The following is an 11,224-nucleotide window of genomic DNA, read 5'->3' as shown; positions in this document are numbered from 1 at the left end:
CACAGGGCTTGGCCCAGAACTTGTAAATCCGTAAGTGCTCTAAATACCTAATTTGCAAGTACCCGATACTCTACACCGCAGTGTACAACCTCTTTGACTTCTATTGGAATTGCTATTGAGACGGTAAAAAAATAACAAGACATGTCCGGGATCAGAGCGATGCCTGAGAAGGCGGCCCCGAGCGCAGTGGGTTTTGGTTGGCATTTTTCTGGTCATTGCCCAGTGTATCGTCTCAGCTTCACCATGGTAGCTGACACACAAGCGATCAAAGATGAAAGGGACCCCATAAGAGGAGCCACCTCACTCTCCAGGAAAACAGGAGCGACTCAAACAACTATTTCAGGGAATACAAAGGCTGATAATTAAGACTCTAGGATGCGATATACTTGAAAGCAATTGTCTGTATGCCTGTGTCGCCTCCCACACTTGGTTCTCTCCCCCCACCAATGAGACTTGGGGGGCGTCCGCATTGGCCCCCAGTACCTCTCACTGAGCTCCAGCTGTCTGTATGAAACTCAACAGTATCTTCCAGGTATATACAACAGTAATTTGTTTTGTTTTGTTTTGTTTTTGTTTTTCGAGGTAGGGTCTCCCTCTAGCTCAGGCTGATCTGGAATTCACTGTGTAGTCTCAGGATGGTCTCGAACTCACGGTGATACTCCTACCTCTGCATCCCCAGTGCTGGGATTAAAGGCGTGCGCAACCATGCCTGGATTCATAAAAATATTTTTAAGAATGAGATTGGGGCTGGTGAGATGGTTCAGCAGCTAAAGGTGCTTGCTTGCAAAGCCTAATGGCTTGGTTTTGAAACCTCAGCACCCACGCAATGCATAAAATGGCACATGGTCTGGAGTTCATTTGCAATGGCACAAAGCTCTGACTTCTTTCTCCCATTCTCTTTCTCTCTACCACCCTTTGCAAATAAATAACTTTTGGCTTCTTCAAAGTGACTTCTGTCTCTGCTCTAGAATGTGTCAACTGATCCAATTTTCAAATCCTTAGGAGGCACTGTATTGTAGATTTCATGTACTAAAATGCATATACCACCCTCACTCTGTATTAAATTTCTTGTTCCTGTGACAAAATACTCGACAAAAGCAATTTAAGGAAGGGTTTATTTGGGCCCAGGACTTAGGAAGTGATACAGTCCAACAAGGCCTAACAACAGGAGCTTGAAGAGGGTGGTAACCGTGCATCTGCAGACAGGAAACGGGATGGTCAGGAAGTAAGGGCAGGTTATAAAACTTTAAAGCCCACCTCCAGTGACACACTACCCCTAACAAAGCTCCACCTCCTAAATGTTATAACACCACCAGCTGGAGACCAAGTATTCAAACACATGACTCTATGGAAAACAGGCAAAACCACAACACCTACCCCCCACCCCCAGAAAAACACACACTGGAAATCTATGGGAAGAATATACAGCAGGACAGCAGCCAGCTTTCAAGAAGCTTGAGTTACACAGTGAGTTTACAGGACATTTCACTCCACAGTGTTCACAGGAAATAAGTAGGCATGAATGTTGAGGCACAAAGCTAAGAAATAGACATTAAATACTTTAAAAGAGCAAGAGTGGAGCGTGCGTGGTGGTGCACGCCTTTAATCCCAGCACTCGGGAGGCAGAGGTAGGAGGATTGCCATGAGTTCAAGGCCACCCTGAGATGACAGAGTTAATTCCAGGTCAGCCTGGACCAGAGTGAGACCCTACAAAAAAAAAAAAAAAAAAAAGAAAAGAGCAAGAGTGGGGCACATACTTTCTGTAGAGATCCAGCTTGACGTGATTATAGCCTTGTTTAGGATTGTCATCAGCTGATCTTAACACATTCCAAACCCTGTTGGATAAACAAATTCATGAAGATGAGCTTTCTATGCTGATTGGACACTACCCATTGGACTGTTTAGGTACCTTCAAGTTGGCTATGACCCAATCTGGTCTAGCTTAGCACATAAACCCATAAGCCCCTTCCTCCTACTTTATATTACAAAGTTCCTCCTATTTTGCTGCTGTCCAAAATATGCTTCTGTCCCAAAAGTCCCTAAAGCATTGGATTTGTCAGCCTCTTTTTACAGTCTCTTGATAACTCCCACCTTTGAAAGCCAATTCTTATATATTTCATTCTTCCAAAACCCTTTCCTTCTTTTTTTCTTTCCCCTCTCTCTCTTCTTCCCTTTATTTCTTCCTTTGATTTTTGAATTAGTAAATGAAAAACTTTAAAATAGAAGTACATAGGTGTGAGTATGCAGCTTTTTGAGAGAAAAGTTGTTTAAATGGTTACACAAGAAAAAGAAAAGACTGTAATACATTTTCCTAATGCCTGGGAAGAAGAGAGGGGAAGGCCCCTATATTAGAATAGTACAACATTAAGCAAGCATGAAAGACTCCCATGACACCATGTAAAGGAGCTCATAGAGCAGGTCAAGCAAGCACAAAGTGGCTATTAAGTATAGTCCTTGCTGTGATTTGGTTTCACCACTACATGGTGTTTTTGGCTTGTATTTTCACACTATTCCTTCACTTAATAAGATATTGCAATATATCTAAGCATCATTTCCTCACACAACAGTAGCCAAAGGCTGGGTGAAGGGGAAAGGGCACCTTTTCTAACTCTCTTTGGGAGTGCAAACAAACTCCCTGTGGGCTTTCCCTCATACCACATTGGACAAACTTGCATCATAGACCTTTCCTAATCATAAGGATTGTGGTTAGTCTCAGCTGTCCCTAAACATATTAAAGATTTTGATCTCAAAGAAGATGGCACAGATGGTTGATAGGTGGGCAGTGACTGTGTCTGCCAAGCAGATTCCCAGCAGGGGGTATTCACTTTAGTAGCCAATAGCCCACTTCCTGTGTCAGGGGTGTCTTGGCCTTGGGGCTCCTTGCAGGTTGAACAATACCAGAGACTCTGCCAGGCATGGAGTGACAACATTCCCCTCTTACACTGTATTTGGCTACTGGTTGACTAAATATGGAAATTCCATTTACTGTTGTATTGGTTGGTACTCATTTGGTTACAAAGAACAGAAATAACACAAACTAATCAATTGACATACCTAATGGAAAAATTGGGAGGATGGTTTTGCTTCAGTAATAATTGAATCTAAGAAGTGAGTTGATGTCTTTAGTGCATGTGTTAAAGTCAGCTTTTCTGGTATTATAACAAATACCCGAGATAATCTATTTGTAAAGAAAAGAAGGGTTAGTTTCCTCCAGTGTCAGAGGCTCCAGTGTGGCTGGCCTGCTGGCCCTGTTTTAGGTCTGCAGTGCCCGCAGCTCATCAGGGCAGGAGAACTTGGTGGACTAAAACTGATCCAACGTTATTTAGGGAAGGACATAAAGAAAGAGGAAGGGGCCAGAGTACCACCACTTCCTTCATGGGCATCCCCCATGGCTGTAAAGACCTCCCACTGGGTCTCACCCCCAGGAGCTTACACCAACTCATGGGGGACCCAGCTTTAACACAGGACATGACAACATGTAAGATCTAACTAGAACAGCACTCTGTCTTCTTTCCACCTTTCAAAAATGGTTCCCTTGTTTGTGGCATTTTTTTTCAGGATGGCTCCTGCCTTGCTCAAAACTCATATCCTATAAGATTAGCAGTTGGAGGGCTGGAGAGATGACTTAGCCACTAAAGTGCTTACATATGAAGCCTAAGGACCCAGTTTCGATTCTCAAGGTCCCATGTAAGCCAGATGCACATGGTGGCGCACACATCTGGAGTTCATTTCCAGTGGCTGGAGGCCCTGGCATGCCCATTTTCTCTCTCTCTCTCTCACTTACTCTCTGTCTCTAATAAATAAAAAATAAATAAATTTTTAAAAAAAAGATTAGCAGTTGGAAACAAGACAAAGTTCTTGTCCACATAGAAATTTTAATTCCAGCACTCAGGAGGCAGAGGTAGGAGGAGTACCGTGAGTTTGAGGCTACCCTGAGAATACAGAGTAAATTCCAGATCAGCCTGGGCTAGAGTGAGACCCTACCTCAAAACCAAAAAAAGACGTTTCTTTTTAAAATTTTATTTACTTTTATTTATTTACTTAAGAGGGAGGTAGGGAGAGAGAGGAAGAGGCAGATAGAGAGAAAGAGAATGGCACACCAGGGCCTCCAGTCACTGCCTATGAACTCCAGATGAATGCACAACTTTGTGTATCTGGCTTTAGATGAGTATTGGGGAATTGAACATGGGTCCTTAGGCTTCACAGGCAAGCGCCTTAACTGCTAAGCCATCTCTTTAGCCCAAAATTGTTTTTATTTTCAAAGTAGCGTTTAAGTCTAGCCCAGGCTGGCATGGAATTCACTATGTAGCCTCAGGGTGGCCTTGACTCACTGTGCCCCTTTTACCTCTGCCTCCCCAGTGCTAGGATCACAGGCGTGTGCACTACACCTGACCCAGACGTGACTTTTATCTTCTTTTTTTTTTTTTTTTTTTTTTTTGAGGTAGGGTCTCACTCTAGCCCAGGCTGACCTGGAATTCATTATGTAGTCTCAGGCTGCCTTGAACTCACAGCGATCCTCCTACCTATGCCTCCTGAGTGCTGGGATTAAAGGCGTGCATTGCCACGCCCGGCAGTTTTTTCACTTTTTAAAGATTAAGAACATATTTGGTATAGATGTATTGCATGTTGGTACCATCTTTTCCCTTTTCTTGCCCCCTTTCCCCAGGGGACCCTCTTCAGTGGGGTTGCTGGCATTCCCCATGGGGTTGTGGGTTACACATTGTGGAAGGAGCAGTCAGTTAATTTATTTTTCTTTTCAACTTTTTTTTATTAACAACTTCCATGATTATAAAAAATATCCCATGGTAATACCCTCCCTCCCCCCACTTTCCCCTTTGAAACTCTATTCTCCCCATCTCAATCAGTCTCTCTTTTATTTTGATGTCATGATCTTTTCCTCCTGTTATGATGGTCTTGTGTAAGTAGTGTCAGGCACTGTGAAGTCATGGATATCCAGGCCATTTTGTGTCTGGGGGAGCACGTTTTTAAGGAGTCCTACCCTCCTTTTGGCTCTTACATTCTTTCCACCACCTCTTCTGCAATGGACCCTGAGCCTTGGAAGGTGTGGTAGAGATGTTGTAGTACTGAGAACTCTGGTCACGTCTTTCTAGCACCATGATACCTTCTGAGTCATCCCAAGGTCACTACCATCTGAAAAGAGAAGATTCTGTACCAAAAGTGAGAGTAGCGTTAATATAAAGGTATGAACATTAAGAGAAGTGCTTGCTGGGCAGTTTGATAAGCATAGTATATACATTTAGCCAGACAGCAGCAGATGTTATAACCCTAGGGCTCATGACTACCCCTGTTTTAAGTTTTCAGTATCAGGGATGTATTCCCTCCCATGGAGCAGGCCTGCAGTCCAGTTGGAGGGCAGTTGGTTTTCACCATGACAGACATGCCACTGTTGAACCCGTTGGCTCATTTGGCCTGGCTGGCCAAATATAAGGCTTGCAGCGTCCACTGTTGAGTATCTTCACTAGTGTTTTCTCTTTCTCCCACTGAACTGCATGCAGAATGGCTTCTTCCAGCTTTCTGTCAGTGAAACTGCCATTCTTTAAAAACTTTTTAAAATTTATTTATTATAGCAAGGGAGGGAGGGAGAGAGAGAGAGAGAGCTCACCATGGCTTCCAGCCATTGCAAATGAAGTGCAGTATGAGATCATGAATACAATGACCAATTCATGTCTAGAAGACAGAGTTTCAAAATACTTCTCAAAAAAACAACATACAAACAAACAACAAAAAAACAAAATACTTCTCCTCATCCTTTGACTCTTACATTCTTTCTTCCCTCTCTTCCATAGTGCTCCCCAAGCTTTGGAGGGTATGATAGAGATGTCTCATTTATCACTGACCACTCAACTGCCATTTATTCTCAAGTACTTTGTCATGTTTTGAGTGTCTCCAGTAGTCACTATCTGCAAAAAGAAGCCTCTCTGACTGAAGGTGAGACTAATCTAAGGGCATAAACATGAATATTTAGAGGACAATTTGATGGGCACAACATACCTATTTAGCCAAATAACAGTAGTAATTTGACACGTAGGGCCTATGACCTTCCCAACTTTTGGTTAGGTTTTCAGTAGTGGGCATGAATTCCCTCCCATGAAACAGACCTCAAATCCAGTCAGAAATCAGTTGGGTACATAACAGTCATTGCACCCACGGACACATCTTACCTGGCTGGTAGGTTGTATATCTCACAGGGTCAACTGCTGGTAAAGACTACTTATGATTTCTCTCCTCCAGCAACCTACAGATCCCTTTCTAGCAATATGACAGCTACTCACGGCTCATTCTTTCATGGTAAATTGAAAATGATATCTGTCTGGAGGTTGATCAAAAAAATAATCTACCTAAGAGACCTAGTACAAAGTCTAGAAAGTAGTAGATGCTCAACAATCTCTGTTATGAGATGTTTACACGTGACTAGCAGGTAAATTGGATTCCAGTGAGGGATGGGCATTCTTTCCTACTCACTTCTGTTACCCACGTTGGAACTCAGGAAAATCCAGCACATGGGAGAACTTCTGTTACACAATTTCTATATTTTCTCTGAATTTCATGGTCTATTCTTTGTGTGTATTGCTGGCTGCTGGGGCTTGAAAACAGGACCTTACACATGCTAGGCTACCTCTCTACCACTGAGCTACAGCTGAGGTCCTATTGTTACTTTATTTTCCCATCCCTCTTGAAGTCTGCCTAGTTGCTGTTGGTTCTTTAAAACTCAGATTAAGGGCTGGAGAGATGGCTAGTGGTTAAGGTGCTTGCCTGTGAAGCCTAAGGACTCAGGTTCAAAACTCCAGGTCCCACGTAGCCAGATGCACAGTGACACAAGCATGCAACATTGCAATGTGCCACAAGGAGACACATGTGTCTGGAGTTTTTTCACAGTGGCTAAAGGCCCTGGCGTGCCCATTCTCTCTCTTTCTGCCTCTTTCTTTCTCTTTCTCTCTCTCAAAAGTAAAAATTAAAACTCAGCTTGCTGGGCATGGTGGCGCATGCCTTTAATGCCAGCACTCAGGAGGCAGAGGCAGGAGGATCACTGAGAGTTCGAGGCCACCCTGAGACTGCATGGTGAATTCCAGGTCAGCCTGGGCCAGAGTGAGACCCTACCTTGAAAAATAAAAATAAAAATAAAAACTCAGCTTAAGACATCTTGCTCTTTGTTCTTCAAATATGCTTTTTTTTTTTTGGTCTCAGGGCACTTACACTCACCACTATTCCTTTTCTTATAACTCTTAGAGCTTTGAATGGACTACCCCTTCTCATCATTTGATCATTTGTAATTCAATTCAACTGTCATAAGAAACAAGATATTTTCTGGGCTAGAGAGCTGGCTTAGTGATTAGGGCGCTTGCCTGCAAGGCCTAAGAATTCATGTTCAAATCTCCAGGGCAGGTGTGCAATGTCACACATGCACACGAGGGGAGCACACACGTGGCGTTTGTTTGCAGTGGCTGAAGGCTCTGGTATGCCCACTCTCTCTCTCTCTCTCTCTCTAACTTTTCTCTCTCTCAAAAAGAAAGAAAGAAGGAAGGAAGGAAAGAAGGAAGGAAGGAAGGAAGGAAGGAAGGAAGGAAGGAAGGAAGGAAGGAAGGGGGGAAATAAAGAAAGAAGAGGAGAAAAGAGAAAGAGGAAAAGGAAAAGGAAAGAAAAGAAACAAGATTTTTTTTTTTTTTGAAACAAGATATTTTCTTAGCCACTACATTGGTTACTTTTCTTGTTGCTTCGACCAAATACCTAACGAAGCATCTGAGGGAGGAAGGACTCATTTTGCCATACAGTTTCAGGGGAGACAGACCATCGTGACACAGAAAGCCTGGTGGCAAGAGTGTGAGACTGAAGATTACGTTGCACTCGGGTAGCAGAGAGCAAGCGGGAAGTGGGGCTGGGCTGCAGAGCCTCAGGGGCAGCCCGGTGACCCACTCCCCTAGGGAGCCTCCGCCTCCTGCACTCCAGCCCAGCTGTGCTACTGCATCCCCTTCTGTGTTCTTATTTATGTATTTATCGTTTGAAATGGGGTCTTATTCTAGCCCAGGCTGACTGGAATTCACTATGGAGTCTCAGGCTCCCCTCAAACTCAGCAATCCTCCTACCTCAACCTCCAAGTGCTGGCATTAAAGGTGTGCACTACCATGCCTGATTTAGTATCCAGCTTCAAATTCACAAGTAGAGTCAGAGCCAAGAGGCAACAAGTTTGTAAAAGCCAAACCTAGAGCCAAGAGGTAACAAGTCTGTAAGAGCCACACCTAGATATTTATTTGAGTGTGTTTTATGATGCTATTAAATTATTTTCTGATACCATCAACTAGTTTTGAAAATTTGAAATACTAAAGTAGTGAGTATCTGTCCTTAGCCAAAAGTCTCCTGAGAATCTGGAGGTAAATTTTCACATTCTCTGTTCTTCTCATAGGAACAATGAAAATGTTTCTACTTAGGCTGGAGAGATGGCTTAGCGGTTAAGTATTTGCCTATGAAGCCTAAGGACCAGGGTTCGAGTCTTGATTCCCCAGGACCCATGTTAGCCAGATGCACAAGGGGGCACATGTGTCTGGAGTTAGTTTGCAGTGGCTAGAGGTCCTGGCATGCCCATTCTCTCTCTCTCTCTCTGCCTCTTTCTCTGTCTGTCACTTTCAAATAAATAAATAAACATAAAACAAAAAAATGTTTCTACTTTTCAGAAAGCTTGTTACATATCATATGGTACTGATATGATCTGATGGATTTTTACCACTTTGTAACATTTCTTTCTTTTTTTTTTTCTTTTTTTTTTTTTTCTTTTTCGAGGTAGGGTCTCACTCTGGTCCAGGCTGACCTGGAATTAACTCTGTAGTCTCAGGGTGGCCTTGAACTCAAGGCGATCCTCCTACCTCTGCCTCCCGATTGCTGGGATTAAAGGCGTGCGCCACCACGCCCGGCTACTTTGTAACATTTCTTTACAAACAAAATTTCAATTCCATTGTTTTCTTTTAGGCTTCCTACTCTTATGACTTTTAAGAAAATACATGTACTATTGTTTAAGTCAATTTCAAAGGGGAACAACTGTCATTGTGTTACCAAGGCTGAGCCCTTGGTTTCAGAGATGGTAGAAATGAGACTGAGCCCAGAAGGTACAGGCGAAACTTGTATTGAGACACTTGCTCAAGCCAAATGGGATATGGGTCTTGACCCAAGGGTAAGTCAGGTAAGAAACAGTGTGAAATATAAAAGGAGTTACTTGAGACTGAGGAAATGGTTAAAAGCACTTGCTCCACAAGCCCTCCAACCCAAATCCAGTCCCAACCTCCCACATGAGGTTGAACACGAAGTGGCACATGTATCCATAATTGCCTGTAGCAGAAGCAGAAGAACCCAGGCTTCCCGGCCAGCTTAAGCGCTCCTCTCAATCTCAAAGCAACAGCAAGAGACTGTCTCGGAGAAGACTGCAGGAGAGGAGAGTCACCCCAAACCTGTCCCCGATCTCCACGTGCATGCTGTGCCGTATGTGCCACCTATGTGCACACAAACACAACTCACATGTGTGTGCGTGTGTGTTGTGTCTTTGTGCATGCGTACATGCGTACATAGAGATACATGCACAAAGACACACGGAGTTCCTACCACAAGTTCCCATCTAGGTTCTTTATTGAAATAAGATGTCCAAACAGGTAGGCAGCGTACAATCATGACTAGTCAGTGTCTGTGCTCAGCTGTAGGCAACACAGTGGTCAGCTTTGATTCCTATGGTAAGGTAGTTTTCAGGAAGCTAACCCTTGTTTTTATGTATGTTTGTCATCGTTGAATTTTTAATTGCAGGGCGGTGGGTGAGCTCTCGGTGCCCATTTATGTTCTTGCTTGGCTTTTCTGTGAAAGCATAAAACAGATATGTTCCCTGCAGAGGTGTTTCCATCATTCAGTGGTCTGTCCCTCCTTTAAGTGGTTTTTGTCTGTGTCAAATGTGTATTTGATTTATATCATTTCTTGGATGTCTGTGTCCTGGTAATAGGTGGCTTCTCTGCTACAAGAGGGTACCTAGACTCATTTCCAGAACTGTTATCCCCACCTTCATTGAATGCTTATCAATCAACACTTACTTTCCCCATTGAAGCCCTGCTGCCTCTGAGGGAAAGAAATCAAAGCATGCCACTGCCAAAGAAATCTTCCTCATCCAACTGTCTTTAAGCTCTGCTTTATCAACTAGTTCAGGGTTCAACTAGAGAAACAGAGTCAGCAGGAGATTATTAGATTTGCTTCCAAGAATTGGCTTATGTGATATCTTAAAATTATATATAGTTTTGTTTTGTTTTTTCGAGGTAGGGTCTCACTCTAGCCCAGGCTGACCTGGAATTCGCTATGTAGCCTCGGGGTGGCCTCGAACTCACAGTAATCCTCCTACCTCTGCCTCCCGAGTGCTGGGACTACAGGCATGTGCCACCATATCCAGTTTGAAGATAATCTGCATTATTTATTTATTTTTTGAGGTAGGGTTTCACTCTAGGCCAGGCTGACCTTGAATTCACTATGTATTCTTAGGGTGGCCTTGAACTCATGGCAATCCTCCTACCTTTGCCCCCCAGGTGCTGGGATTAAAGGTGTGCACCACTATGCCCTGCTTACTTATTTATTTTTCTTGAATAAATAAGAGAAAGCGAGCAAAAGGAGGAGAGAGAGAGAGAGAATATGTTGGTACACCAGGGCCTCTAGCCAATGCCATGGAACTCCAGATGCATGTTCCACCTTGTCTGCATGTGTGACCTTCTGCATCTGGCTTACATGGGTTCTAGGAGTGTGGGACCTGGGTTCTAGGCTTCACAGGCAAGGGCCTTAACCACTAATTCCTCTCTCCAGCCCCAAAATAATTTTTCTTAATGTCACCCACCTGTGATCTTTAGTTTTGCCTACAAAGTGTCAACTCAGCAACAACTATAGTCACATTTGATTGAATAACTTGATTGCATACTACCCAAGATGACATAAAACTGACCATCACTCCCTTATTATAGGTTGGGTATTTTTAGAATTGTTGAGACCAGTCCTATCTTTTGAAAATCTACATCCTTATTCTAGTTCTCACTTTGGACTCTTGCATCTATTATACTAGCTAAATTTCCAAATAAACCACTTTGATGCTTAAAACAGCCCAGAGCAATGAGTCTCATGTAGAATTTCCTGAAGCTGAACTCACCCTTCTCTTGTTTCAGTGCTCAGAATATCTTCTGGCCTTTCTGGTTCTTAAGCT

The 11,224-nt window shown here is 43.3% G+C and overlaps 1 protein-coding gene across 1 annotated transcript in view; it reads right to left on the bottom strand.

Moving 5' to 3' along the window:
* Nucleotides 1–5,066: 5,066 nt before the first annotated feature.
* Ccl28 (C-C motif chemokine ligand 28) overlaps nucleotides 5,067–11,224 on the bottom strand; it is a 55,445-nt gene continuing 49,287 nt past the window's right edge. Inside the window, exon 4 of the transcript XR_006634415.1 lies at nucleotides 5,067–5,167. The gene's annotated coding sequence lies outside the window, so the exon portion shown is untranslated. The remainder of the gene's footprint in view (nucleotides 5,168–11,224) is intronic.

Source organism: Jaculus jaculus, chromosome 20 (genome assembly GCF_020740685.1).
Source record: "Jaculus jaculus isolate mJacJac1 chromosome 20, mJacJac1.mat.Y.cur, whole genome shotgun sequence".
Classification (NCBI taxonomy): domain Eukaryota; kingdom Metazoa; phylum Chordata; class Mammalia; order Rodentia; family Dipodidae; genus Jaculus; species Jaculus jaculus.
This window is presented reverse-complemented; position numbering and strand designations above follow the sequence as displayed.